Raw genomic sequence first — 22,692 nt, 5'->3', positions numbered from 1 at the left:
GTTAGGGGTGCTACGGCAGACACCCTCTCGAGAACCCCGAAGACTTCTTGAGCCCTCGGCTGCGATGGGTTCCAGGCTGACAAAAGAACTGTCGTGTGTGCATTCGCGGATGAGAGAAAGGCTGAGGCAAGTTCGAGTGAACAAGGATGGACTCCTCGGCTCCGTCGTTTCCGTAGTGTACCGGTTATCACGTCTGCTTCACGCGCAGAAGGTCCCCGGTTCGATCCCGGGCGGGAAAAGTATTTTCCTGCCTATGTCGTATTGTACTCCAGTGAGCCTCGTCGTGTGTGCATCTGCTGCATGTCCCTTCGTTTTGCAAGTACCACATTTATTGAATTTTTTAGTTACGATGGCAACATCACTACAAGTTGTCTGTGAAGTAAGGTGCACTCAAGCAGTTTCCGTGGTGTAGCGGTTATCACGTCTGCCTAACACGCAGAAGGTCCCCGGTTCGATCCCGGGCGGAAACACTTTTTCATCACTTTAAGCAAGACTTACTAACATGCATCTGCTACCATCTGTACCCGAAACCTTCGTAATTGCTTTCATGCGTCGGACCAGAGTGTCAATTGCTCACATCAAATAAGAGATTCATTTGATATTGGCGGCGAGCTTTTTGCGCTGACTCAGCCACTGACGTGCGATCAGTTTGCACAAAACGCTAGGGCTCGTCCGGGATTTGAACACGGGACCTCCTGCACCCTAAGCAGGAATCATACCCCTAGACCAACGAGCCCTGTGGCACGTCGAATGCCAGTTATTCCAGTCCCTCGACGTCTTCCAGGGTGCTCTGGAAGTCTCGTTTAGGCTGGCGGGATGGAGGCGGCGCGAATTCCCGCGGTCGGCGGCCTTCCTGGGCTATTGGTACCTTCATGTAGAGCTGCCCCTGGGCTCGCACTGCCTGCTGCTGAGAAAGTGATTGCTTTTGCTGATATGACTTGCAATAACGACTGCGCGAAACGCCGCTATCTCGTTAGGGGTGCTACGGCAGACACCCTCTCGAGAACCCCGAAGACTTCTTGAGCCCTCGGCTGCGATGGGTTCCAGGCTGACAAAAGAACTGTCGTGTGTGCAAACGCCGCTATCTCGTTAGGGGTGCTACGGCAGACACCCTCTCGAGAAGCCCGAAGACTTCTTGAGCCCTCGGCTGCGATGGGTTTCAGGCTGACGTAAGAACTGTCGTGTGTGCATGCCCCTGGGCTCGCACTGCCTGCTGCTGAGAAAGTGATTGCTTTTGCTGATATGACTTGCAATAACGACTGCGCGAAACGCCGCTATCTCGTTAGGGGTGCTACGGCAGACACCCTCTCGAGAACCCCGAAGACTTCTTGAGCCCTCGGCTGCGATGGGTTCCAGGCTGACAAAAGAACTGTCGTGTGTGCATTCGCGGATGAGAGAAAGGCTGAGGCAAGTTCGAGTGAACAAGGATGGACTCCTCGGCTCCGTCGTTTCCGTAGTGTAGCGGTTATCACGTCTGCTTCACACGCAGAAGGTCCCCGGTTCGATCCCGGGCGGGAACAGTATTTTCCTGCCTATGTCGTATTGTACTCCAGTGAGCCTCGTCGTGTGTGCATCTGCTGCATGTCCCTTCGTTTTGCAAGTACCACATTTATTGAATTTTTTAGTTACGATGGCAACATCACTACAAGTTGTCTGCGAAGTAAGGTGCACTCAAGCAGTTTCCGTGGTGTAGCGGTTATCACGTCTGCCTAACACGCAGAAGGTCCCCGGTTCGATCCCGGGCGGAAACACTTTTTCATCACTTTAAGCAAGACTTACTAACATGCATCTGCTACCATCTGTACCCGAAACCTTCGTAATTGCCTTCATGCGTCGGACCAGAGTGTCAATTGCTCACATCAAATAAGAGATTCATTTGATATTGGCGGCGAGCTTTTTGCGCTGACTCAGCCACTGACGTGCGATCAGTTTGCACAAAACGCTAGGGCTCGTCCGGGATTTGAACACGGGACCTCCTGCACCCTAAGCAGGAATCATACCCCTAGACCAACGAGCCCTGTGGCACGTCGAATGCCAGTTATTCCAGTCCCTCGATGTCTTCCAGGGTGCTCTGGAAGTCTCGTTTAGGCTGGCGGGATGGGGGCGACGCGAATTCCCGCGGTCGGCGGCCTTCCTGGGCTATTGGTACCTTCATGTAGAGCTGCCCCTGGGCTCGCACTGCCTGCTGCTGAGAAAGTGATTGCTTTTGCTGATATGACTTGCAATAACGACTGCGCGAAACGCCGCTATCTCGTTAGGTGTGCTACGGCAGACACCCTCTCGAGAACCCCGAAGACTTCTTGAGCCCTCGGCTGCGATGGGTTCCAGGCTGACAAAAGAACTGTCGTGTGTGCAAACGCCGCTATCTCGTTAGGGGTGCTACGGCAGACACCCTCTCGAGAAGCCCGAAGACTTCTTGAGCCCTCGGCTGCGATGGGTTCCAGGCTGACAAAAGAACTGTCGTGTGTGCATGCCCCTGGGCTCGCACTGCCTGCTGCTGAGAAAGTGATTGCTTTTGCTGATATGACTTGCAATAACGACTGCGCGAAACGCCGCTATCTCGTTAGGGGTGCTACGGCAGACACCCTCTCGAGAAGCCCGAAGACTTCTTGAACCCTCGGCTGCGATGGGTTCCAGGCTGACAAAAGAACTGTCGTGTGTGCATTCGCGGATGAGAGAAAGGCTGAGGCAAGTTCGAGTGAACAAGGATGGATTCCTCGGCTCCGTCGTTTCCGTAGTGTAGCGGTTATCACGTCTGCTTCACACGCAGAAGGTCCCCGGTTCGATCCCGGGCGGGAACAGTATTTTCCTGCCTATGTCGTATTGTACTCCAGTGAGCCTCGTCGTGTGTGCGTCTGCTGCATGTCCCTTCGTTTTGCAAGTACCACATTTATTGAATTTTTTAGTTACGATGGCAACATCACTACAAGTTGTCTGTGAAGTGAGGTGCACTCAAGCAGCTTCCGTGGTGTAGCGGTTATCACGTCTGCCTAACACGCAGAAGGTCCCCGGTTCGTTCCCGGGCGGAAACACTTTTTCATCACTTTAAGCAAGACTTACTAACATGCATCTGCTACCATCTGTACCCGAAACCTTCGTAATTGCCTTCATGCGTCGGACCAGAGTGTCAATTGCTCACATCAAATAAGAAATTCATTTGATATTGGCGGCGAGCTTTTTGCGCTGACTCAGCCACTGACGTGCGATCAGTTTGCACAAAACGCTAGGGCTCGTCCGGGATTTGAACCTGGGACCTCCTGCACCCTAAGCAGGAATCATACCCCTAGACCAACGAGCCCTGTGGCACGTCGAATGCCAGTTATTCCAGTCCCTCGATGTCTTCCAGGGTGCTCTGGAAGTCTCGTTTAGGCTGGCGGGATGGGGGCGACGCGAATTCCCGCGGTCGGCGGCCTTACTGGGCTATTGGTACCTTCATGTAGAGCTGCCCCTGGGCTCGCACTGCCTGCTGCTGAGAAAGTGATTGCTTTTGCTGATATGACTTGCAATAACGACTGCGCGAAACGCCGCTATCTCGTTAGGGGTGCTACGGCAGACACCCTCTCGAGAAGCCCGAAGACTTCTTGAGCCCTCGGCTGCGATGGGTTCCAGGCTGACAAAAGAACTGTCGTGTGTGCATTCGCGGATGAGAGAAAGGCTGAGGCAAGTTCGAGTGAACAAGGATGGACTCCTCGGCTCCGTCGTTTCCGTAGTGTAGCGGTTATCACGTCTGCTTCACACGCAGAAGGTCCCCGGTTCGATCCCGGGCGGGAACAGTATTTTCCTGCCTATGTCGTATTGTACTCCAGTGAGCCTCGTCGTGTGTGCGTCTGCTGCATGTCCCTTCGTTTTGCAAGTACCACATTTATTGAATTTTTTAGTTACGATGGCAACATCACTACAAGTTGTCTGTGAAGTAAGGTGCACTCAAGCAGCTTCCGTGGTGTAGCGGTTATCACGTCTGCCTAACACGCAGAAGGTCCCCGTTCGTTCCCGGGCGGAAACACTTTTTCATCACTTTAAGCAAGACTTACTAACATGCATCTGCTACCATCTGTACCCGAAACCTTCGTAATTGCCTTCATGCGTCGGACCAGAGTGTCAATTGCTCACATCAAATAAGAAATTCATTTGATATTGGCGGCGAGCTTTTTGCGCTGACTCAGCCACTGACGTGCGATCAGTTTGCACAAAACGCTAGGGCTCGTCCGGGATTTGAACCCGGGACCTCCTGCAACCTAAGCAGGAATCATACCCCTAGACCAACGAGCCCTATGGCACGTCGAATGCCAGTTATTCCAGTCCCTCGATGTCTTCCAGGGTGCTCTGGGGGTCTCGTTTAGGCTGGCGGGATTGGGGCGGCGCGAATTCCCGCGGTCGGCGGCCTTCCTGGGCTATTGGTACCTTCATGTAGAGCTGCCCCTGGGCTCGCACTGCCTGCTGCTGAGAAAGTGATTGCTTTTGCTGATATGACTTGCAATAACGACTGCGCGAAACGCCGCTATCTCGTTAGGGGTGCTACGGCAGACACCCTCTCGAGAACCCCGAGACTTCTTGAGCCCTCGGCTGCGATGGGTTCCAGGCTGACAAAAGAACTGTCGTGTGTCCATTCGCGGATGAGAGAAAGGCTGAGGCAAGTTCGAGTGAACATGGATGGACTCCTCGGCTCCGTCGTTTCCGTAGTGTAGCGGTTATCACGTCTGCTTCACACGCAGAAGGTCCCCGGTTCGATCCCGGGCGGGAACAGTACTTTCCTGCCTATGTCGTATTGTACTCCAGTGAGCCTCGTCGTGTGTGCGTCTGCTGCATGTCCCTTCGTTTTGCAAGTACCACATTTATTGAATTTTTTAGTTACGATGACAACATCACTACAAGTTGTCTGTGAAGTAAGGTGCACTCAAGCAGCTTCCGTGGTGTAGCGGTTATCACGTCTGCCTAACACGCAGAAGGTCCCCGGTTCGTTCCCGGGCGGAAACACTTTTTCATCACTTTAAGCAAGACTTACTAACATGCATCTGCTACCATCTGTACCCGAAACCTTCGTAATTGCTTTCATGCGTCGGACCAGAGTGTCAATTGCTCACATCAAATAAGAAATTCATTTGATATTGGCGGCGAGCTTTTTGCGCTGACTCAGCCACTGACGTGCGATCAGTTTGCACAAAACGCTAGGGCTCGTCCGGGATTTGAACCCGGGACCTCCTGCACCCTAAGCAGGAATCATACCCCTAGACCAACGAGCCCCATGGCACGTCGAATGCCAGTTATTCCAGTCCCTCGATGTCTTCCAGGGTGCTCTGGAGGTCTCGTTTAGGCTGGCGGGATGGGGGCGGCGCGAATTCCCGCGGTCGGCGGCCTTCCTGGGCTATTGGTACCTTCATGTAGAGCTGCCCCTGGGCTCGCACTGCCTGCTGCTGAGAAAGTGATTGCTTTTGCTGATATGACTTGCAATAACGACTGCGCGAAACGCCGCTATCTCGTTAGGGGTGCTACGGCAGACACCCTCTCGAGAACCCCGAAGACTTCTTGAGCCCTCGGCTGCGATGGGTTCCAGGCTGACAAAAGAACTGTCGTGTGTGCATTCGCGGATGAGAGAAAGGCTGAGGCAAGTTCGAGTGAACAAGGATGGACTCCTCGGCTCCGTCGTTTCCGTAGTGTAGCGGTTATCACGTCTGCTTCACACGCAGAAGGTCCCCGGTTCGATCCCGGGCGGGAACAGTATTTTCCTGCCTATGTCGTATTGTACTCCAGTGAGCCTCGTCGTGTGTGCATCTGCTGCATGTCCCTTCGTTTTGCAAGTACCACATTTATTGAATTTTTTAGTTACGATGGCAACATCACTACAAGTTGTCTGTGAAGTAAGGTGCACTCAAGCAGTTTCCGTGGTGTAGCGGTTATCACGTCTGCCTAACACGCAGAAGGTCCCCGGTTCGATCCCGGGCGGAAACACTTTTTCATCACTTTAAGCAAGACTTACTAACATGCATCTGCTACCATCTGTACCCGAAACCTTCGTAATTGCCTTCATGCGTCGGACCAGAGTGTCAATTGCTCACATCAAATAAGAAATTCATTTGATATTGGCGGCGAGCTTTTTGCGCTGACTCAGCCACTGACGTGCGATCAGTTTGCACAAAACGCTAGGGCTCGTCCGGGATTTGAACCCGGGACCTCCTGCACCCTAAGCAGGAATCATACCCCTAGACCAACGAGCCCTGTGGCACGTCGAATGCCAGTTATTCCAGTCCCTCGATGTCTTCCAGGGTGCTCTGGAAGTCTCGTTTAGGCTGGCGGGATGGGGGCGACGCGAATTCCCGCGGTCGGCGGCCTTCCTGGGCTATTGGTACCTTCATGTAGAGCTGCCCCTGGGCTCGCACTGCCTGCTGCTGAGAAAGTGATTGCTTTTGCTGATATGACTTGCAATAACGACTGCGCGAAACGCCGCTATCTCGTTAGGGGTGCTACGGCAGACACCCTCTCGAGAACCCCGAAGACTTCTTGAGCCCTCGGCTGCGATGGGTTCCAGGCTGACAAAAGAACTGTCGTGTGTGCAAACGCCGCTATCTCGTTAGGGGTGCTACGGCAGACACCCTCTCGAGAAGCCCGAAGACTTCTTGAGCCCTCGGCTGCGATGGGTTCCAGGCTGACAAAAGAACTGTCGTGTGTGCATGCCCCTGGGCTCGCACTGCCTGCTGCTGAGAAAGTGATTGCTTTTGCTGATATGACTTGCAATAACGACTGCGCGAAACGCCGCTATCTCGTTAGGGGTGCTACGGCAGACACCCTCTCGAGAAGCCCGAAGACTTCTTGAGCCCTCGGCTGCGATGGGTTTCAGGCTGACGTAAGAACTGTCGTGTGTGCATGCCCCTGGGCTCGCACTGCCTGCTGCTGAGAAAGTGATTGCTTTTGCTGATATGACTTGCAATAACGACTGCGCGAAACGCCGCTATCTCGTTAGGGGTGCTACGGCAGACACCCTCTCGAGAACCCCGAAGACTTCTTGAGCCCTCGGCTGCGATGGGTTCCAGGCTGACAAAAGAACTGTCGTGTGTGCATTCGCGGATGAGAGAAAGGCTGAGGCAAGTTCGAGTGAACAAGGATGGACTCCTCGGCTCCGTCGTTTCCGTAGTGTAGCGGTTATCACGTCTGCTTCACACGCAGAAGGTCCCCGGTTCGATCCCGGGCGGGAACAGTATTTTCCTGCCTATGTCGTATTGTACTCCAGTGAGCCTCGTCGTGTGTGCATCTGCTGCATGTCCCTTCGTTTTGCAAGTACCACATTTATTGAATTTTTTAGTTACGATGGCAACATCACTACAAGTTGTCTGCGAAGTAAGGTGCACTCAAGCAGTTTCCGTGGTGTAGCGGTTATCACGTCTGCCTAACACGCAGAAGGTCCCCGGTTCGATCCCGGGCGGAAACACTTTTTCATCACTTTAAGCAAGACTTACTAACATGCATCTGCTACCATCTGTACCCGAAACCTTCGTAATTGCCTTCATGCGTCGGACCAGAGTGTCAATTGCTCACATCAAATAAGAGATTCATTTGATATTGGCGGCGAGCTTTTTGCGCTGACTCAGCCACTGACGTGCGATCAGTTTGCACAAAACGCTAGGGCTCGTCCGGGATTTGAACACGGGACCTCCTGCACCCTAAGCAGGAATCATACCCCTAGACCAACGAGCCCTGTGGCACGTCGAATGCCAGTTATTCCAGTCCCTCGATGTCTTCCAGGGTGCTCTGGAAGTCTCGTTTAGGCTGGCGGGATGGGGGCGACGCGAATTCCCGCGGTCGGCGGCCTTCCTGGGCTATTGGTACCTTCATGTAGAGCTGCCCCTGGGCTCGCACTGCCTGCTGCTGAGAAAGTGATTGCTTTTGCTGATATGACTTGCAATAACGACTGCGCGAAACGCCGCTATCTCGTTAGGTGTGCTACGGCAGACACCCTCTCGAGAACCCCGAAGACTTCTTGAGCCCTCGGCTGCGATGGGTTCCAGGCTGACAAAAGAACTGTCGTGTGTGCAAACGCCGCTATCTCGTTAGGGGTGCTACGGCAGACACCCTCTCGAGAAGCCCGAAGACTTCTTGAGCCCTCGGCTGCGATGGGTTCCAGGCTGACAAAAGAACTGTCGTGTGTGCATGCCCCTGGGCTCGCACTGCCTGCTGCTGAGAAAGTGATTGCTTTTGCTGATATGACTTGCAATAACGACTGCGCGAAACGCCGCTATCTCGTTAGGGGTGCTACGGCAGACACCCTCTCGAGAAGCCCGAAGACTTCTTGAACCCTCGGCTGCGATGGGTTCCAGGCTGACAAAAGAACTGTCGTGTGTGCATTCGCGGATGAGAGAAAGGCTGAGGCAAGTTCGAGTGAACAAGGATGGATTCCTCGGCTCCGTCGTTTCCGTAGTGTAGCGGTTATCACGTCTGCTTCACACGCAGAAGGTCCCCGGTTCGATCCCGGGCGGGAACAGTATTTTCCTGCCTATGTCGTATTGTACTCCAGTGAGCCTCGTCGTGTGTGCGTCTGCTGCATGTCCCTTCGTTTTGCAAGTACCACATTTATTGAATTTTTTAGTTACGATGGCAACATCACTACAAGTTGTCTGTGAAGTGAGGTGCACTCAAGCAGCTTCCGTGGTGTAGCGGTTATCACGTCTGCCTAACACGCAGAAGGTCCCCGGTTCGTTCCCGGGCGGAAACACTTTTTCATCACTTTAAGCAAGACTTACTAACATGCATCTGCTACCATCTGTACCCGAAACCTTCGTAATTGCCTTCATGCGTCGGACCAGAGTGTCAATTGCTCACATCAAATAAGAAATTCATTTGATATTGGCGGCGAGCTTTTTGCGCTGACTCAGCCACTGACGTGCGATCAGTTTGCACAAAACGCTAGGGCTCGTCCGGGATTTGAACCTGGGACCTCCTGCACCCTAAGCAGGAATCATACCCCTAGACCAACGAGCCCTGTGGCACGTCGAATGCCAGTTATTCCAGTCCCTCGATGTCTTCCAGGGTGCTCTGGAAGTCTCGTTTAGGCTGGCGGGATGGGGGCGACGCGAATTCCCGCGGTCGGCGGCCTTACTGGGCTATTGGTACCTTCATGTAGAGCTGCCCCTGGGCTCGCACTGCCTGCTGCTGAGAAAGTGATTGCTTTTGCTGATATGACTTGCAATAACGACTGCGCGAAACGCCGCTATCTCGTTAGGGGTGCTACGGCAGACACCCTCTCGAGAAGCCCGAAGACTTCTTGAGCCCTCGGCTGCGATGGGTTCCAGGCTGACAAAAGAACTGTCGTGTGTGCATTCGCGGATGAGAGAAAGGCTGAGGGAAGTTCGAGTGAACAAGGATGGACTCCTCGGCTCCGTCGTTTCCGTAGTGTAGCGGTTATCACGTCTGCTTCACACGCAGAAGGTCCCCGGTTCGATCCCGGGCGGGAACAGTATTTTCCTGCCTATGTCGTATTGTACTCCAGTGAGCCTCGTCGTGTGTGCATCTGTTGCATGTCCCTTCGTTTTGCAAGTACCACATTTTTGAACTTTTTAGTTACGATGGCAACATCACTACAAGTTGTCTGTGAAGTATGGTGCACTCAAGCAGCTTCCGTGGTGTAGCGGTTATCACGTCTGCCTAACACGCAGAAGGTCCCCGGTTCGTTCCCGGGCGGAAACACGTTTTCATCACTTTAAGCAAGACTTACTAACATGCATCTGCTACCATCTGTACCCGAAACCTTCGTAATTGCCTTCATGCGTCGGACCAGAGTGTCAATTGCTCACATCAAATAAGAAATTCATTTGATATTGGCGGCGAGCTTTTTGCGCTGACTCAGCCACTGACGTGCGATCAGTTTGCACAAAACGCTAGGGCTCGTCCGGGATTTGAACCCGGGACCTCCTGCACCCTAAGCAGGAATCATACCCCTAGACCAACGAGCACTGTGGCACGTTGAATGCCAGTTATTCCAGTCCCTCGATGTCTTCCAGGGTGCTCTGGAAGTCTCGTTTAGGCTGGCGGGATGGGGGCGACGCGAATTCCCGCGGTCGGCGGCCTTCCTGGGCTATTGGTACCTTCATGTAGAGCTGCCCCTGGGCTCGCACTGCCTGCTGCTGAGAAAGTGATTGCTTTTGCTGATATGACTTGCAATAACGACTGCGCGAAACGCCGCTATCTCGTTAGGGGTGCTACGGCAGACACCCTCTCGAGAACCCCGAAGACTTCTTGATCCCTCGGCTGCGATGGGTTCAAGGCTGACAAAAGAACTGTCGTGTGTGCATTCGCGGATGAGAGAAAGGCTGAGGCAAGTTCGAGTGAACAAGGATGGACTCCTCGGCTCCGTCGTTTCCGTAGTGTAGCGGTTATCACGTCTGCTTCACACGCAGAAGGTCCCCGGTTCGATCCCGGGCGGGAACAGTATTTTCCTGCCTATGTCGTATTGTACTCCAGTGAGCCTCGTCGTGTGTGCATCTGCTGCATGTCCCTTCGTTTTGCAAGTACCACATTTATTGAATTTTTTAGTTACGATGGCAACATCACTACAAGTTGTCTGTGAAGTAAGGTGCACTCAAGCAGTTTCCGTGGTGTAGCGGTTATCACGTCTGCCTAACACGCAGAAGGTCCCCGGTTCGATCCCGGGCGGAAACAGATTTTCATCACTTTAAGCAAGACTTACTAACATGCATCTGCTACCATCTGTACCCGAAACCTTCGTAATTGCCTTCATGCGTCGGACCAGAGTGTCAATTGCTCACATCAAATAAGAGATTCAATTGATATTGGCGGCGAACTTTTTGCGCTGACTCAGCCACTGACGTGCGATCAGTTTGCACAAAACGCTAGGGCTCGTCCGGGATTTGAACCCGGGACCTCCTGCACCCTAAGCAGGATCATACCGCTAGACCAACGAGCCCTGTGGCACGTCGAATGCCAGTTATTCCAGTCCCTCGATGTCTTCCAGGGTGCTCTGGAAGTCTCGTTTAGGCTGGCGGGATGGAGGCGGCACGAATTCCCGCGGTCGGCGGCCTTCCTGGGCTATTGGTACCTTCATGTAGAGCTGCCCCTGGGCTCGCACTGCCTGCTGCTGAGAAAGTGATTGCTTTTGCTGATATGACTTGCAATAACGACTGCGCGAAACGCCGCTATCTCGTTAGGGGTGCTACGGCAGACACCCTCTCGAGAACCCCGAAGACTTCTTGAGCCCTCGGCTGCGATGGGTTCCAGGCTGACAAAAGAACTGTCGTGTGTGCATTCGCGGATGAGAGAAAGGCTGAGGCAAGTTCGAGTGAACAAGGATGGACTCCTCGGCTCCGTCGTTTCCGTAGTGTAGCGGTTATCACGTCTGCTTCACACGCAGAAGGTCCCCGGTTCGATCCCGGGCGGGAACAGTATTTTCCTGCCTATGTCGTATTGTACTCCAGTGAGCCTCGTCGTGTGTGCGTCTGCTGCATGTCCCTTCGTTTTGCAAGTACCACATTTATTGAATTTTTTAGTTACGATGGCAACATCACTACAAGTTGTCTGTGAAGTAAGGTGCACTCAAGCAGCTTCCGTGGTGTAGCGGTTATCACGTCTGCCTAACACGCAGAAGGTCCCCGTTCGTTCCCGGGCGGAAACACTTTTTCATCACTTTAAGCAAGACTTACTAACATGCATCTGCTACCATCTGTACCCGAAACCTTCGTAATTGCCTTCATGCGTTGGACCAGAGTGTCAATTGCTCACATCAAATAAGAAATTCATTTGATATTGGCGGCGAGCTTTTTGCGCTGACTCAGCCACTGACGTGCGATCAGTTTGCACAAAACGCTAGGGCTCGTCCGGGATTTGAACCCGGGACCTCCTGCAACCTAAGCAGGAATCATACCCCTAGACCAACGAGCCCTATGGCACGTCGAATGCCAGTTATTCCAGTCCCTCGATGTCTTCCAGGGTGCTCTGGGGGTCTCGTTTAGGCTGGCGGGATTGGGGCGGCGCGAATTCCCGCGGTCGGCGGCCTTCCTGGGCTATTGGTACCTTCATGTAGAGCTGCCCCTGGGCTCGCACTGCCTGCTGCTGAGAAAGTGATTGCTTTTGCTGATATGACTTGCAATAACGACTGCGCGAAACGCCGCTATCTCGTTAGGGGTGCTACGGCAGACACCCTCTCGAGAACCCCGAAGACTTCTTGAGCCCTCGGCTGCGATGGGTTCCAGGCTGACAAAAGAACTGTCGTGTGTCCATTCGCGGATGAGAGAAAGGCTGAGGCAAGTTCGAGTGAACATGGATGGACTCCTCGGCTCCGTCGTTTCCGTAGTGTAGCGGTTATCACGTCTGCTTCACACGCAGAAGGTCCCCGGTTCGATCCCGGGCGGGAACAGTACTTTCCTGCCTATGTCGTATTGTACTCCAGTGAGCCTCGTCGTGTGTGCGTCTGCTGCATGTCCCTTCGTTTTGCAAGTACCACATTTATTGAATTTTTTAGTTACGATGACAACATCACTACAAGTTGTCTGTGAAGTAAGGTGCACTCAAGCAGCTTCCGTGGTGTAGCGGTTATCACGTCTGCCTAACACGCAGAAGGTCCCCGGTTCGTTCCCGGGCGGAAACACTTTTTCATCACTTTAAGCAAGACTTACTAACATGCATCTGCTACCATCTGTACCCGAAACCTTCGTAATTGCTTTCATGCGTCGGACCAGAGTGTCAATTGCTCACATCAAATAAGAAATTCATTTGATATTGGCGGCGAGCTTTTTGCGCTGACTCAGCCACTGACGTGCGATCAGTTTGCACAAAACGCTAGGGCTCGTCCGGGATTTGAACCCGGGACCTCCTGCACCCTAAGCAGGAATCATACCCCTAGACCAACGAGCCCCATGGCACGTCGAATGCCAGTTATTCCAGTCCCTCGATGTCTTCCAGGGTGCTCTGGAGGTCTCGTTTAGGCTGGCGGGATGGGGGCGGCGCGAATTCCCGCGGTCGGCGGCCTTCCTGGGCTATTGGTACCTTCATGTAGAGCTGCCCCTGGGCTCGCACTGCCTGCTGCTGAGAAAGTGATTGCTTTTGCTGATATGACTTGCAATAACGACTGCGCGAAACGCCGCTATCTCGTTAGGGGTGCTACGGCAGACACCCTCTCGAGAACCCCGAAGACTTCTTGAGCCCTCGGCTGCGATGGGTTCCAGGCTGACAAAAGAACTGTCGTGTGTGCATTCGCGGATGAGAGAAAGGCTGAGGCAAGTTCGAGTGAACAAGGATGGACTCCTCGGCTCCGTCGTTTCCGTAGTGTAGCGGTTATCACGTCTGCTTCACACGCAGAAGGTCCCCGGTTCGATCCCGGGCGGGAACAGTATTTTCCTGCCTATGTCGTATTGTACTCCAGTGAGCCTCGTCGTGTGTGCGTCTGCTGCATGTCCCTTCGTTTTGCAAGTACCACATTTATTGAATTTTTTAGTTACGATGGCAACATCACTACAAGTTGTCTGTGAAGTAAGGTGCACTCAAGCAGCTTCCGTGGTGTAGCGGTTATCACGTCTGCCTAACACGCAGAAGGTCCCCGTTCGTTCCCGGGCGGAAACACTTTTTCATCACTTTAAGCAAGACTTACTAACATGCATCTGCTACCATCTGTACCCGAAACCTTCGTAATTGCCTTCATGCGTCGGACCAGAGTGTCAATTGCTCACATCAAATAAGAAATTCATTTGATATTGGCGGCGAGCTTTTTGCGCTGACTCAGCCACTGACGTGCGATCAGTTTGCACAAAACGCTAGGGCTCGTCCGGGATTTGAACCCGGGACCTCCTGCAACCTAAGCAGGAATCATACCCCTAGACCAACGAGCCCTATGGCACGTCGAATGCCAGTTATTCCAGTCCCTCGATGTCTTCCAGGGTGCTCTGGGGGTCTCGTTTAGGCTGGCGGGATTGGGGCGGCGCGAATTCCCGCGGTCGGCGGCCTTCCTGGGCTATTGGTACCTTCATGTAGAGCTGCCCCTGGGCTCGCACTGCCTGCTGCTGAGAAAGTGATTGCTTTTGCTGATATGACTTGCAATAACGACTGCGCGAAACGCCGCTATCTCGTTAGGGGTGCTACGGCAGACACCCTCTCGAGAACCCCGAAGACTTCTTGAGCCCTCGGCTGCGATGGGTTCCAGGCTGACAAAAGAACTGTCGTGTGTCCATTCGCGGATGAGAGAAAGGCTGAGGCAAGTTCGAGTGAACATGGATGGACTCCTCGGCTCCGTCGTTTCCGTAGTGTAGCGGTTATCACGTCTGCTTCACACGCAGAAGGTCCCCGGTTCGATCCCGGGCGGGAACAGTACTTTCCTGCCTATGTCGTATTGTACTCCAGTGAGCCTCGTCGTGTGTGCGTCTGCTGCATGTCCCTTCGTTTTGCAAGTACCACATTTATTGAATTTTTTAGTTACGATGACAACATCACTACAAGTTGTCTGTGAAGTAAGGTGCACTCAAGCAGCTTCCGTGGTGTAGCGGTTATCACGTCTGCCTAACACGCAGAAGGTCCCCGGTTCGTTCCCGGGCGGAAACACTTTTTCATCACTTTAAGCAAGACTTACTAACATGCATCTGCTACCATCTGTACCCGAAACCTTCGTAATTGCTTTCATGCGTCGGACCAGAGTGTCAATTGCTCACATCAAATAAGAAATTCATTTGATATTGGCGGCGAGCTTTTTGCGCTGACTCAGCCACTGACGTGCGATCAGTTTGCACAAAACGCTAGGGCTCGTCCGGGATTTGAACCCGGGACCTCCTGCACCCTAAGCAGGAATCATACCCCTAGACCAACGAGCCCCATGGCACGTCGAATGCCAGTTATTCCAGTCCCTCGATGTCTTCCAGGGTGCTCTGGAGGTCTCGTTTAGGCTGGCGGGATGGGGGCGGCGCGAATTCCCGCGGTCGGCGGCCTTCCTGGGCTATTGGTACCTTCATGTAGAGCTGCCCCTGGGCTCGCACTGCCTGCTGCTGAGAAAGTGATTGCTTTTGCTGATATGACTTGCAATAACGACTGCGCGAAACGCCGCTATCTCGTTAGGGGTGCTACGGCAGACACCCTCTCGAGAACCCCGAAGACTTCTTGAGCCCTCGGCTGCGATGGGTTCCAGGCTGACAAAAGAACTGTCGTGTGTGCATTCGCGGATGAGAGAAAGGCTGAGGCAAGTTCGAGTGAACAAGGATGGACTCCTCGGCTCCGTCGTTTCCGTAGTGTAGCGGTTATCACGTCTGCTTCACACGCAGAAGGTCCCCGGTTCGATCCCGGGCGGGAACAGTATTTTCCTGCCTATGTCGTATTGTACTCCAGTGAGCCTCGTCGTGTGTGCGTCTGCTGCATGTCCCTTCGTTTTGCAAGTACCACATTTATTGAATTTTTTAGTTACGATGGCAACATCACTACAAGTTGTCTGTGAAGTAAGGTGCACTCAAGCAGCTTCCGTGGTGTAGCGGTTATCACGTCTGCCTAACACGCAGAAGGTCCCCGTTCGTTCCCGGGCGGAAACACTTTTTCATCACTTTAAGCAAGACTTACTAACATGCATCTGCTACCATCTGTACCCGAAACCTTCGTAATTGCCTTCATGCGTCGGACCAGAGTGTCAATTGCTCACATCAAATAAGAAATTCATTTGATATTGGCGGCGAGCTTTTTGCGCTGACTCAGCCACTGACGTGCGATCAGTTTGCACAAAACGCTAGGGCTCGTCCGGGATTTGAACCCGGGACCTCCTGCAACCTAAGCAGGAATCATACCCCTAGACCAACGAGCCCTATGGCACGTCGAATGCCAGTTATTCCAGTCCCTCGATGTCTTCCAGGGTGCTCTGGGGGTCTCGTTTAGGCTGGCGGGATTGGGGCGGCGCGAATTCCCGCGGTCGGCGGCCTTCCTGGGCTATTGGTACCTTCATGTAGAGCTGCCCCTGGGCTCGCACTGCCTGCTGCTGAGAAAGTGATTGCTTTTGCTGATATGACTTGCAATAACGACTGCGCGAAACGCCGCTATCTCGTTAGGGGTGCTACGGCAGACACCCTCTCGAGAACCCCGAAGACTTCTTGAGCCCTCGGCTGCGATGGGTTCCAGGCTGACAAAAGAACTGTCGTGTGTCCATTCGCGGATGAGAGAAAGGCTGAGGCAAGTTCGAGTGAACATGGATGGACTCCTCGGCTCCGTCGTTTCCGTAGTGTAGCGGTTATCACGTCTGCTTCACACGCAGAAGGTCCCCGGTTCGATCCCGGGCGGGAACAGTACTTTCCTGCCTATGTCGTATTGTACTCCAGTGAGCCTCGTCGTGTGTGCGTCTGCTGCATGTCCCTTCGTTTTGCAAGTACCACATTTATTGAATTTTTTAGTTACGATGACAACATCACTACAAGTTGTCTGTGAAGTAAGGTGCACTCAAGCAGCTTCCGTGGTGTAGCGGTTATCACGTCTGCCTAACACGCAGAAGGTCCCCGGTTCGTTCCCGGGCGGAAACACTTTTTCATCACTTTAAGCAAGACTTACTAACATGCATCTGCTACCATCTGTACCCGAAACCTTCGTAATTGCTTTCATGCGTCGGACCAGAGTGTCAATTGCTCACATCAAATAAGAAATTCATTTGATATTGGCGGCGAGCTTTTTGCGCTGACTCAGCCACTGACGTGCGATCAGTTTGCACAAAACGCTAGGGCTCGTCCGGGATTTGAACCCGGGACCTCCTGCACCCTAAGCAGGAATCATACCCCTAGACCAACGAGCCCCATGGCACGTCGAATGCCAGTTATTCCAGTCCCTCGATGTCTTCCAGGGTGCTCTGGAGGTCTCGTTTAGGCTGGCGGGATGGGGGCGGCGCGAATTCCCGCGGTCGGCGGCCTTCCTGGGCTATTGGTACCTTCATGTAGAGCTGCCCCTGGGCTCGCACTGCCTGCTGCTGAGAAAGTGATTGCTTTTGCTGATATGACTTGCAATAACGACTGCGCGAAACGCCGCTATCTCGTTAGGGGTGCTACGGCAGACACCCTCTCGAGAACCCCGAAGACTTCTTGAGCCCTCGGCTGCGATGGGTTCCAGGCTGACAAAAGAACTGTCGTGTGTGCATTCGCGGATGAGAGAAAGGCTGAGGCAAGTTCGAGTGAACAAGGATGGACTCCTCGGCTCCGTCGTTTCCGTAGTGTAGCGGTTATCACGTCTGCTTCACACGCAGAAGGTCCCCGGTTCGATCCCGGGCGGGAACAGTATTTTCCTGCCTATGTCGTATTGTACTCCAGTGAGCCTCGTCGTGTGTGCATCTGCTGCATGTCCCTTCGTTTTGCAAGTACCACATTTATTGAATTTTTTAGTTACGATGGCAACATCACTACAAGTTGTCTGTGAAGTAAGGTGCACTCAAGCAGTTTCCGTGGTGTAGCGGTTATCACGTCTGCCTAACACGCAGAAGGTCCCCGGTTCGATCCCGGGCGGAAACACTTTTTCATCACTTTAAGCAAGACTTACTAACATGCATCTGCTACCATCTGTACCCGAAACCTTCGTAATTGCCTTCATGCGTCGGACCAGAGTGTCAATTGCTCACATCAAATAAGAAATTCATTTGATATTGGCGGCGAGCTTTTTGCGCTGACTCAGCCACTGACGTGCGATCAGTTTGCACAAAACGCTAGGGCTCGTCCGGGATTTGAACCCGGGACCTCCTGCACCCTAAGCAGGAATCATACCCCTAGACCAACGAGCCCTGTGGCACGTCGAATGCCAGTTATTCCAGTCCCTCGATGTCTTCCAGGGTGCTCTGGAAGTCTCGTTTAGGCTGGCGGGATGGGGGCGACGCGAATTCCCGCGGTCGGCGGCCTTCCTGGGCTATTGGTACCTTCATGTAGAGCTGCCCCTGGGCTCGCACTGCCTGCTGCTGAGAAAGTGATTGCTTTTGCTGATATGACTTGCAATAACGACTGCGCGAAACGCCGCTATCTCGTTAGGGGTGCTACGGCAGACACCCTCTCGAGAACCCCGAAGACTTCTTGAGCCCTCGGCTGCGATGGGTTCCAGGCTGACAAAAGAACTGTCGTGTGTGCATTCGCGGATGAGAGAAAGGCTGAGGCAAGTTCGAGTGAACAAGGATGGACTCCTCGGCTCCGTCGTTTCCGTAGTGTACCGGTTATCACGTCTGCTTCACGCGCAGAAGGTCCCCGGTTCGATCCCGGGCGGGAAAAGTATTTTCCTGCCTATGTCGTATTGTACTCCAGTGAGCCTCGTCGTGTGTGCATCTGCTGCATGTCCCTTCGTTTTGCAAGTACCACATTTATTGAATTTTTTAGTTACGATGGCAACATCACTACAAGTTGTCTGTGAAGTAAGGTGCACTCAAGCAGTTTCCGTGGTGTAGCGGTTATCACGTCTGCCTAACACGCAGAAGGTCCCCGGTTCGATCCCGGGCGGAAACACTTTTTCATCACTTTAAGCAAGACTTACTAACATGCATCTGCTACCATCTGTACCCGAAACCTTCGTAATTGCTTTCATGCGTCGGACCAGAGTGTCAATTGCTCACATCAAATAAGAGATTCATTTGATATTGGCGGCGAGCTTTTTGCGCTGACTCAGCCACTGACGTGCGATCAGTTTGCACAAAACGCTAGGGCTCGTCCGGGATTTGAACACGGGACCTCCTGCACCCTAAGCAGGAATCATACCCCTAGACCAACGAGCCCTGTGGCACGTCGAATGCCAGTTATTCCAGTCCCTCGACGTCTTCCAGGGTGCTCTGGAAGTCTCGTTTAGGCTGGCGGGATGGAGGCGGCGCGAATTCCCGCGGTCGGCGGCCTTCCTGGGCTATTGGTACCTTCATGTAGAGCTGCCCCTGGGCTCGCACTGCCTGCTGCTGAGAAAGTGATTGCTTTTGCTGATATGACTTGCAATAACGACTGCGCGAAACGCCGCTATCTCGTTAGGGGTGCTACGGCAGACACCCTCTCGAGAACCCCGAAGACTTCTTGAGCCCTCGGCTGCGATGGGTTCCAGGCTGACAAAAGAACTGTCGTGTGTGCAAACGCCGCTATCTCGTTAGGGGTGCTACGGCAGACACCCTCTCGAGAAGCCCGAAGACTTCTTGAGCCCTCGGCTGCGATGGGTTCCAGGCTGACAAAAGAACTGTCGTGTGTGCATGCCCCTGGGCTCGCACTGCCTGCTGCTGAGAAAGTGATTGCTTTTGCTGATATGACTTGCAATAACGACTGCGCGAAACGCCGCTATCTCGTTAGGGGTGCTACGGCAGACACCCTCTCGAGAAGCCCGAAGACTTCTTGAGCCCTCGGCTGCGATGGGTTTCAGGCTGACGTAAGAACTGTCGTGTGTGCATGCCCCTGGGCTCGCACTGCCTGCTGCTGAGAAAGTGATTGCTTTTGCTGATATGACTTGCAATAACGACTGCGCGAAACGCCGCTATCTCGTTAGGGGTGCTACGGCAGACACCCTCTCGAGAACCCCGAAGACTTCTTGAGCCCTCGGCTGCGATGGGTTCCAGGCTGACAAAAGAACTGTCGTGTGTGCATTCGCGGATGAGAGAAAGGCTGAGGCAAGTTCGAGTGAACAAGGATGGACTCCTCGGCTCCGTCGTTTCCGTAGTGTAGCGGTTATCACGTCTGCTTCACACGCAGAAGGTCCCCGGTTCGATCCCGGGCGGGAACAGTATTTTCCTGCCTATGTCGTATTGTACTCCAGTGAGCCTCGTCGTGTGTGCATCTGCTGCATGTCCCTTCGTTTTGCAAGTACCACATTTATTGAATTTTTTAGTTACGATGGCAACATCACTACAAGTTGTCTGCGAAGTAAGGTGCACTCAAGCAGTTTCCGTGGTGTAGCGGTTATCACGTCTGCCTAACACGCAGAAGGTCCCCGGTTCGATCCCGGGCGGAAACACTTTTTCATCACTTTAAGCAAGACTTACTAACATGCATCTGCTACCATCTGTACCCGAAACCTTCGTAATTGCCTTCATGCGTCGGACCAGAGTGTCAATTGCTCACATCAAATAAGAGATTCATTTGATATTGGCGGCGAGCTTTTTGCGCTGACTCAGCCACTGACGTGCGATCAGTTTGCACAAAACGCTAGGGCTCGTCCGGGATTTGAACCCGGGACCTCCTGCACCCTAAGCAGGAATCATACCCCTAGACCAACGAGCCCTGTGGCACGTCGAATGCCAGTTATTCCAGTCCCTCGATGTCTTCCAGGGTGCTCTGGAAGTCTCGTTTAGGCTGGCGGGATGGGGGCGACGCGAATTCCCGCGGTCGGCGGCCTACCTGGGCTATTGGTACCTTCATGTAGAGCTGCCCCTGGGCTCGCACTGCCTGCTGCTGAGAAAGTGATTGCTTTTGCTGATATGACTTGCAATAACGACTGCGCGAAACGCCGCTATCTCGTTAGGTGTGCTACGGCAGACACCCTCTCGAGAACCCCGAAGACTTCTTGAGCCCTCGGCTGCGATGGGTTCCAGGCTGACAAAAGAACTGTCGTGTGTGCATTCGCGGATGAGAGAAAGGCTGAGGCAAGTTCGAGTGAACAAGGATGGATTCCTCGGCTCCGTCGTTTCCGTAGTGTAGCGGTTATCACGTCTGCTTCACACGCAGAAGGTCCCCGGTTCGATCCCGGGCGGGAACAGTATTTTCCTGCCTATGTCGTATTGTACTCCAGTGAGCCTCGTCGTGTGTGCGTCTGCTGCATGTCCCTTCGTTTTGCAAGTACCACATTTATTGAATTTTTTAGTTACGATGGCAACATCACTACAAGTTGTCTGTGAAGTGAGGTGCACTCAAGCAGCTTCCGTGGTGTAGCGGTTATCACGTCTGCCTAACACGCAGAAGGTCCCCGGTTCGTTCCCGGGCGGAAACACTTTTTCATCACTTTAAGCAAGACTTACTAACATGCATCTGCTACCATCTGTACCCGTAACCTTCGTAATTGCCTTCATGCGTCGGACCAGAGTGTCAATTGCTCACATCAAATAAGAAATTCATTTGATATTGGCGGCGAGCTTTTTGCGCTGACTCAGCCACTGACGTGCGATCAGTTTGCACAAAACGCTAGGGCTCGTCCGGGATTTGAACCTGGGACCTCCTGCACCCTAAGCAGGAATCATACCCCTAGACCAACGAGCCCTGTGGCACGTCGAATGCCAGTTATTCCAGTCCCTCGATGTCTTCCAGGGTGCTCTGGAAGTCTCGTTTAGGCTGGCGGGATGGGGGCGACGAGAATTCCCGCGGTCGGCGGCCTTACTGGGCTATTGGTACCTTCATGTAGAGCTGCCCCTGGGCTCGCACTGCCTGCTGCTGAGAAAGTGATTGCTTTTGCTGATATGACTTGCAATAACGACTGCGCGAAACGCCGCTATCTCGTTAGGGGTGCTACGGCAGACACCCTCTCGAGAAGCCCGAAGACTTCTTGAGCCCTCGGCTGCGATGGGTTCCAGGCTGACAAAAGAACTGTCGTGTGTGCATTCGCGGATGAGAGAAAGGCTGAGGCAAGTTCGAGTGAACAAGGATGGACTCCTTGGCTCCGTCGTTTCCGTAGTGTAGCGGTTATCACGTCTGCTTCACACGCAGAAGGTCCCCGGTTCGATCCCGGGCGGGAACAGTATTTTCCTGCCTATGTCGTATTGTACTCCAGTGAGCCTCGTCGTGTGTGCATCTGTTGCATGTCCCTTCGTTTTGCAAGTACCACATTTATTGAACTTTTTAGTTACGATGGCAACATCACTACAAGTTGTCTGTGAAGTATGGTGCACTCAAGCAGCTTCCGTGGTGTAGCGGTTATCACGTCTGCCTAACACGCAGAAGGTCCCCGGTTCGTTCCCGGGCGGAAACACGTTTTCATCACTTTAAGCAAGACTTACTAACATGCATCTGCTACCATCTGTACCCGAAACCTTCGTAATTGCCTTCATGCGTCGGACCAGAGTGTCAATTGCTCACATCAAATAAGAAATTCATTTGATATTGGCGGCGAGCTTTTTGCGCTGACTCAGCCACTGACGTGCGATCAGTTTGCACAAAACGCTAGGGCTCGTCCGGGATTTGAACCCGGGACCTCCTGCACCCTAAGCAGGAATCATACCCCTAGACCAACGAGCACTGTGGCACGTTGAATGCCAGTTATTCCAGTCCCTCGATGTCTTCCAGGGTGCTCTGGAAGTCTCGTTTAGGCTGGCGGGATGGGGGCGACGCGAATTCCCGCGGTCGGCGGCCTTCCTGGGCTATTGGTACCTTCATGTAGAGCTGCCCCTGGGCTCGCACTGCCTGCTGCTGAGAAAGTGATTGCTTTTCCTGATATGACTTGCAATAACGACTGCGCGAAACGCCGCTATCTCGTTAGGGGTGCTACGGCAGACACCCTCTCGAGAACCCCGAAGACTTCTTGATCCCTCGGCTGCGATGGGTTCAAGGCTGACAAAAGAACTGTCGTGTGTGCATTCGCGGATGAGAGAAAGGCTGAGGCAAGTTCGAGTGAACAAGGATGGACTCCTCGGCTCCGTCGTTTCCGTAGTGTAGCGGTTATCACGTCTGCTTCACACGCAGAAGGTCCCCGGTTCGATCCCGGGCGGGAACAGTATTTTCCTGCCTATGTCGTATTGTACTCCAGTGAGCCTCGTCGTGTGTGCGTCTGCTGCATGTCCCTTCGTTTTGCAAGTACCACATTTATTGAATTTTTTAGTTACGATGGCAA

At 53.2% G+C, this 22,692-nt stretch overlaps 64 non-coding genes across 64 annotated transcripts; 43 read left to right on the top strand and 21 right to left on the bottom strand.

The window, feature by feature from the left end:
• Nucleotides 1-166: 166 nt before the first annotated feature.
• On the top strand, nt 167-239 carry Trnav-cac (transfer RNA valine (anticodon CAC)). Its single transcript has one exon. It is a non-coding gene; the product is annotated as a tRNA-Val (tRNA).
• Nucleotides 240-397: 158 nt separating this feature from the next.
• Trnav-aac (transfer RNA valine (anticodon AAC)) lies at nt 398-470 on the top strand. The gene has a single exon. It is a non-coding gene; the product is annotated as a tRNA-Val (tRNA).
• Nucleotides 471-664: 194 nt separating this feature from the next.
• On the bottom strand, nt 665-736 carry Trnap-agg (transfer RNA proline (anticodon AGG)). Its single transcript has one exon. It is a non-coding gene; the product is annotated as a tRNA-Pro (tRNA).
• A 711-nt stretch (nt 737-1,447) lies between these two features.
• Trnav-cac (transfer RNA valine (anticodon CAC)) lies at nt 1,448-1,520 on the top strand. Its single transcript has one exon. It is a non-coding gene; the product is annotated as a tRNA-Val (tRNA).
• A 158-nt stretch (nt 1,521-1,678) lies between these two features.
• Trnav-aac (transfer RNA valine (anticodon AAC)) lies at nt 1,679-1,751 on the top strand. The gene has a single exon. It is a non-coding gene; the product is annotated as a tRNA-Val (tRNA).
• A 194-nt stretch (nt 1,752-1,945) lies between these two features.
• On the bottom strand, nt 1,946-2,017 carry Trnap-agg (transfer RNA proline (anticodon AGG)). Its single transcript has one exon. It is a non-coding gene; the product is annotated as a tRNA-Pro (tRNA).
• A 711-nt stretch (nt 2,018-2,728) lies between these two features.
• On the top strand, nt 2,729-2,801 carry Trnav-cac (transfer RNA valine (anticodon CAC)). The gene has a single exon. It is a non-coding gene; the product is annotated as a tRNA-Val (tRNA).
• A 158-nt stretch (nt 2,802-2,959) lies between these two features.
• Trnav-aac (transfer RNA valine (anticodon AAC)) lies at nt 2,960-3,032 on the top strand. The gene has a single exon. It is a non-coding gene; the product is annotated as a tRNA-Val (tRNA).
• Nucleotides 3,033-3,226: 194 nt separating this feature from the next.
• Trnap-agg (transfer RNA proline (anticodon AGG)) lies at nt 3,227-3,298 on the bottom strand. The gene has a single exon. It is a non-coding gene; the product is annotated as a tRNA-Pro (tRNA).
• A 402-nt stretch (nt 3,299-3,700) lies between these two features.
• Trnav-cac (transfer RNA valine (anticodon CAC)) lies at nt 3,701-3,773 on the top strand. Its single transcript has one exon. It is a non-coding gene; the product is annotated as a tRNA-Val (tRNA).
• A 158-nt stretch (nt 3,774-3,931) lies between these two features.
• On the top strand, nt 3,932-4,003 carry Trnav-aac (transfer RNA valine (anticodon AAC)). The gene has a single exon. It is a non-coding gene; the product is annotated as a tRNA-Val (tRNA).
• Nucleotides 4,004-4,197: 194 nt separating this feature from the next.
• Nucleotides 4,198-4,269, bottom strand: Trnap-agg (transfer RNA proline (anticodon AGG)). Its single transcript has one exon. It is a non-coding gene; the product is annotated as a tRNA-Pro (tRNA).
• Nucleotides 4,270-4,670: 401 nt separating this feature from the next.
• Trnav-cac (transfer RNA valine (anticodon CAC)) lies at nt 4,671-4,743 on the top strand. Its single transcript has one exon. It is a non-coding gene; the product is annotated as a tRNA-Val (tRNA).
• Nucleotides 4,744-4,901: 158 nt separating this feature from the next.
• Trnav-aac (transfer RNA valine (anticodon AAC)) lies at nt 4,902-4,974 on the top strand. Its single transcript has one exon. It is a non-coding gene; the product is annotated as a tRNA-Val (tRNA).
• Nucleotides 4,975-5,168: 194 nt separating this feature from the next.
• Nucleotides 5,169-5,240, bottom strand: Trnap-agg (transfer RNA proline (anticodon AGG)). Its single transcript has one exon. It is a non-coding gene; the product is annotated as a tRNA-Pro (tRNA).
• Nucleotides 5,241-5,642: 402 nt separating this feature from the next.
• Trnav-cac (transfer RNA valine (anticodon CAC)) lies at nt 5,643-5,715 on the top strand. Its single transcript has one exon. It is a non-coding gene; the product is annotated as a tRNA-Val (tRNA).
• Nucleotides 5,716-5,873: 158 nt separating this feature from the next.
• Trnav-aac (transfer RNA valine (anticodon AAC)) lies at nt 5,874-5,946 on the top strand. Its single transcript has one exon. It is a non-coding gene; the product is annotated as a tRNA-Val (tRNA).
• A 194-nt stretch (nt 5,947-6,140) lies between these two features.
• Trnap-agg (transfer RNA proline (anticodon AGG)) lies at nt 6,141-6,212 on the bottom strand. The gene has a single exon. It is a non-coding gene; the product is annotated as a tRNA-Pro (tRNA).
• A 904-nt stretch (nt 6,213-7,116) lies between these two features.
• On the top strand, nt 7,117-7,189 carry Trnav-cac (transfer RNA valine (anticodon CAC)). The gene has a single exon. It is a non-coding gene; the product is annotated as a tRNA-Val (tRNA).
• A 158-nt stretch (nt 7,190-7,347) lies between these two features.
• Nucleotides 7,348-7,420, top strand: Trnav-aac (transfer RNA valine (anticodon AAC)). The gene has a single exon. It is a non-coding gene; the product is annotated as a tRNA-Val (tRNA).
• Nucleotides 7,421-7,614: 194 nt separating this feature from the next.
• Trnap-agg (transfer RNA proline (anticodon AGG)) lies at nt 7,615-7,686 on the bottom strand. Its single transcript has one exon. It is a non-coding gene; the product is annotated as a tRNA-Pro (tRNA).
• A 711-nt stretch (nt 7,687-8,397) lies between these two features.
• Nucleotides 8,398-8,470, top strand: Trnav-cac (transfer RNA valine (anticodon CAC)). The gene has a single exon. It is a non-coding gene; the product is annotated as a tRNA-Val (tRNA).
• A 158-nt stretch (nt 8,471-8,628) lies between these two features.
• Trnav-aac (transfer RNA valine (anticodon AAC)) lies at nt 8,629-8,701 on the top strand. Its single transcript has one exon. It is a non-coding gene; the product is annotated as a tRNA-Val (tRNA).
• Nucleotides 8,702-8,895: 194 nt separating this feature from the next.
• On the bottom strand, nt 8,896-8,967 carry Trnap-agg (transfer RNA proline (anticodon AGG)). Its single transcript has one exon. It is a non-coding gene; the product is annotated as a tRNA-Pro (tRNA).
• A 402-nt stretch (nt 8,968-9,369) lies between these two features.
• Trnav-cac (transfer RNA valine (anticodon CAC)) lies at nt 9,370-9,442 on the top strand. The gene has a single exon. It is a non-coding gene; the product is annotated as a tRNA-Val (tRNA).
• A 157-nt stretch (nt 9,443-9,599) lies between these two features.
• Nucleotides 9,600-9,672, top strand: Trnav-aac (transfer RNA valine (anticodon AAC)). The gene has a single exon. It is a non-coding gene; the product is annotated as a tRNA-Val (tRNA).
• Nucleotides 9,673-9,863: 191 nt separating this feature from the next.
• On the bottom strand, nt 9,864-9,938 carry Trnap-agg (transfer RNA proline (anticodon AGG)). Its single transcript has one exon. It is a non-coding gene; the product is annotated as a tRNA-Pro (tRNA).
• Nucleotides 9,939-10,340: 402 nt separating this feature from the next.
• Nucleotides 10,341-10,413, top strand: Trnav-cac (transfer RNA valine (anticodon CAC)). The gene has a single exon. It is a non-coding gene; the product is annotated as a tRNA-Val (tRNA).
• A 158-nt stretch (nt 10,414-10,571) lies between these two features.
• Nucleotides 10,572-10,644, top strand: Trnav-aac (transfer RNA valine (anticodon AAC)). Its single transcript has one exon. It is a non-coding gene; the product is annotated as a tRNA-Val (tRNA).
• Nucleotides 10,645-10,838: 194 nt separating this feature from the next.
• On the bottom strand, nt 10,839-10,909 carry Trnap-agg (transfer RNA proline (anticodon AGG)). The gene has a single exon. It is a non-coding gene; the product is annotated as a tRNA-Pro (tRNA).
• Nucleotides 10,910-11,311: 402 nt separating this feature from the next.
• Trnav-cac (transfer RNA valine (anticodon CAC)) lies at nt 11,312-11,384 on the top strand. The gene has a single exon. It is a non-coding gene; the product is annotated as a tRNA-Val (tRNA).
• A 158-nt stretch (nt 11,385-11,542) lies between these two features.
• Trnav-aac (transfer RNA valine (anticodon AAC)) lies at nt 11,543-11,614 on the top strand. The gene has a single exon. It is a non-coding gene; the product is annotated as a tRNA-Val (tRNA).
• A 194-nt stretch (nt 11,615-11,808) lies between these two features.
• Nucleotides 11,809-11,880, bottom strand: Trnap-agg (transfer RNA proline (anticodon AGG)). The gene has a single exon. It is a non-coding gene; the product is annotated as a tRNA-Pro (tRNA).
• Nucleotides 11,881-12,282: 402 nt separating this feature from the next.
• Nucleotides 12,283-12,355, top strand: Trnav-cac (transfer RNA valine (anticodon CAC)). The gene has a single exon. It is a non-coding gene; the product is annotated as a tRNA-Val (tRNA).
• A 158-nt stretch (nt 12,356-12,513) lies between these two features.
• Trnav-aac (transfer RNA valine (anticodon AAC)) lies at nt 12,514-12,586 on the top strand. Its single transcript has one exon. It is a non-coding gene; the product is annotated as a tRNA-Val (tRNA).
• Nucleotides 12,587-12,780: 194 nt separating this feature from the next.
• Trnap-agg (transfer RNA proline (anticodon AGG)) lies at nt 12,781-12,852 on the bottom strand. Its single transcript has one exon. It is a non-coding gene; the product is annotated as a tRNA-Pro (tRNA).
• Nucleotides 12,853-13,254: 402 nt separating this feature from the next.
• Trnav-cac (transfer RNA valine (anticodon CAC)) lies at nt 13,255-13,327 on the top strand. The gene has a single exon. It is a non-coding gene; the product is annotated as a tRNA-Val (tRNA).
• Nucleotides 13,328-13,485: 158 nt separating this feature from the next.
• On the top strand, nt 13,486-13,557 carry Trnav-aac (transfer RNA valine (anticodon AAC)). Its single transcript has one exon. It is a non-coding gene; the product is annotated as a tRNA-Val (tRNA).
• Nucleotides 13,558-13,751: 194 nt separating this feature from the next.
• Nucleotides 13,752-13,823, bottom strand: Trnap-agg (transfer RNA proline (anticodon AGG)). The gene has a single exon. It is a non-coding gene; the product is annotated as a tRNA-Pro (tRNA).
• A 402-nt stretch (nt 13,824-14,225) lies between these two features.
• Trnav-cac (transfer RNA valine (anticodon CAC)) lies at nt 14,226-14,298 on the top strand. Its single transcript has one exon. It is a non-coding gene; the product is annotated as a tRNA-Val (tRNA).
• Nucleotides 14,299-14,456: 158 nt separating this feature from the next.
• Nucleotides 14,457-14,529, top strand: Trnav-aac (transfer RNA valine (anticodon AAC)). Its single transcript has one exon. It is a non-coding gene; the product is annotated as a tRNA-Val (tRNA).
• A 194-nt stretch (nt 14,530-14,723) lies between these two features.
• On the bottom strand, nt 14,724-14,795 carry Trnap-agg (transfer RNA proline (anticodon AGG)). Its single transcript has one exon. It is a non-coding gene; the product is annotated as a tRNA-Pro (tRNA).
• Nucleotides 14,796-15,197: 402 nt separating this feature from the next.
• Nucleotides 15,198-15,270, top strand: Trnav-cac (transfer RNA valine (anticodon CAC)). Its single transcript has one exon. It is a non-coding gene; the product is annotated as a tRNA-Val (tRNA).
• Nucleotides 15,271-15,428: 158 nt separating this feature from the next.
• On the top strand, nt 15,429-15,500 carry Trnav-aac (transfer RNA valine (anticodon AAC)). Its single transcript has one exon. It is a non-coding gene; the product is annotated as a tRNA-Val (tRNA).
• A 194-nt stretch (nt 15,501-15,694) lies between these two features.
• On the bottom strand, nt 15,695-15,766 carry Trnap-agg (transfer RNA proline (anticodon AGG)). The gene has a single exon. It is a non-coding gene; the product is annotated as a tRNA-Pro (tRNA).
• A 402-nt stretch (nt 15,767-16,168) lies between these two features.
• Nucleotides 16,169-16,241, top strand: Trnav-cac (transfer RNA valine (anticodon CAC)). Its single transcript has one exon. It is a non-coding gene; the product is annotated as a tRNA-Val (tRNA).
• A 158-nt stretch (nt 16,242-16,399) lies between these two features.
• On the top strand, nt 16,400-16,472 carry Trnav-aac (transfer RNA valine (anticodon AAC)). The gene has a single exon. It is a non-coding gene; the product is annotated as a tRNA-Val (tRNA).
• Nucleotides 16,473-16,666: 194 nt separating this feature from the next.
• Trnap-agg (transfer RNA proline (anticodon AGG)) lies at nt 16,667-16,738 on the bottom strand. The gene has a single exon. It is a non-coding gene; the product is annotated as a tRNA-Pro (tRNA).
• A 402-nt stretch (nt 16,739-17,140) lies between these two features.
• Nucleotides 17,141-17,213, top strand: Trnav-cac (transfer RNA valine (anticodon CAC)). The gene has a single exon. It is a non-coding gene; the product is annotated as a tRNA-Val (tRNA).
• Nucleotides 17,214-17,371: 158 nt separating this feature from the next.
• Nucleotides 17,372-17,444, top strand: Trnav-aac (transfer RNA valine (anticodon AAC)). The gene has a single exon. It is a non-coding gene; the product is annotated as a tRNA-Val (tRNA).
• A 194-nt stretch (nt 17,445-17,638) lies between these two features.
• On the bottom strand, nt 17,639-17,710 carry Trnap-agg (transfer RNA proline (anticodon AGG)). Its single transcript has one exon. It is a non-coding gene; the product is annotated as a tRNA-Pro (tRNA).
• Nucleotides 17,711-18,112: 402 nt separating this feature from the next.
• Nucleotides 18,113-18,185, top strand: Trnav-cac (transfer RNA valine (anticodon CAC)). The gene has a single exon. It is a non-coding gene; the product is annotated as a tRNA-Val (tRNA).
• A 158-nt stretch (nt 18,186-18,343) lies between these two features.
• Nucleotides 18,344-18,416, top strand: Trnav-aac (transfer RNA valine (anticodon AAC)). Its single transcript has one exon. It is a non-coding gene; the product is annotated as a tRNA-Val (tRNA).
• A 194-nt stretch (nt 18,417-18,610) lies between these two features.
• On the bottom strand, nt 18,611-18,682 carry Trnap-agg (transfer RNA proline (anticodon AGG)). Its single transcript has one exon. It is a non-coding gene; the product is annotated as a tRNA-Pro (tRNA).
• A 904-nt stretch (nt 18,683-19,586) lies between these two features.
• On the top strand, nt 19,587-19,659 carry Trnav-cac (transfer RNA valine (anticodon CAC)). The gene has a single exon. It is a non-coding gene; the product is annotated as a tRNA-Val (tRNA).
• Nucleotides 19,660-19,817: 158 nt separating this feature from the next.
• On the top strand, nt 19,818-19,890 carry Trnav-aac (transfer RNA valine (anticodon AAC)). The gene has a single exon. It is a non-coding gene; the product is annotated as a tRNA-Val (tRNA).
• Nucleotides 19,891-20,084: 194 nt separating this feature from the next.
• On the bottom strand, nt 20,085-20,156 carry Trnap-agg (transfer RNA proline (anticodon AGG)). Its single transcript has one exon. It is a non-coding gene; the product is annotated as a tRNA-Pro (tRNA).
• Nucleotides 20,157-20,558: 402 nt separating this feature from the next.
• Nucleotides 20,559-20,631, top strand: Trnav-cac (transfer RNA valine (anticodon CAC)). The gene has a single exon. It is a non-coding gene; the product is annotated as a tRNA-Val (tRNA).
• Nucleotides 20,632-20,789: 158 nt separating this feature from the next.
• Nucleotides 20,790-20,862, top strand: Trnav-aac (transfer RNA valine (anticodon AAC)). The gene has a single exon. It is a non-coding gene; the product is annotated as a tRNA-Val (tRNA).
• Nucleotides 20,863-21,056: 194 nt separating this feature from the next.
• On the bottom strand, nt 21,057-21,128 carry Trnap-agg (transfer RNA proline (anticodon AGG)). Its single transcript has one exon. It is a non-coding gene; the product is annotated as a tRNA-Pro (tRNA).
• Nucleotides 21,129-21,530: 402 nt separating this feature from the next.
• Nucleotides 21,531-21,603, top strand: Trnav-cac (transfer RNA valine (anticodon CAC)). The gene has a single exon. It is a non-coding gene; the product is annotated as a tRNA-Val (tRNA).
• A 158-nt stretch (nt 21,604-21,761) lies between these two features.
• Nucleotides 21,762-21,834, top strand: Trnav-aac (transfer RNA valine (anticodon AAC)). The gene has a single exon. It is a non-coding gene; the product is annotated as a tRNA-Val (tRNA).
• Nucleotides 21,835-22,025: 191 nt separating this feature from the next.
• Trnap-agg (transfer RNA proline (anticodon AGG)) lies at nt 22,026-22,100 on the bottom strand. The gene has a single exon. It is a non-coding gene; the product is annotated as a tRNA-Pro (tRNA).
• Nucleotides 22,101-22,502: 402 nt separating this feature from the next.
• Nucleotides 22,503-22,575, top strand: Trnav-cac (transfer RNA valine (anticodon CAC)). The gene has a single exon. It is a non-coding gene; the product is annotated as a tRNA-Val (tRNA).
• The last annotated feature ends 117 nt before the right edge of the window (nt 22,576-22,692 follow it).

This window comes from Schistocerca cancellata, chromosome 2 (assembly GCF_023864275.1).
Source record: "Schistocerca cancellata isolate TAMUIC-IGC-003103 chromosome 2, iqSchCanc2.1, whole genome shotgun sequence".
NCBI lineage: Eukaryota > Metazoa > Arthropoda > Insecta > Orthoptera > Acrididae > Schistocerca > Schistocerca cancellata.
Note: the sequence above shows the minus strand (reverse complement) of the source record. Positions and strands in the feature narration are given on the sequence as shown.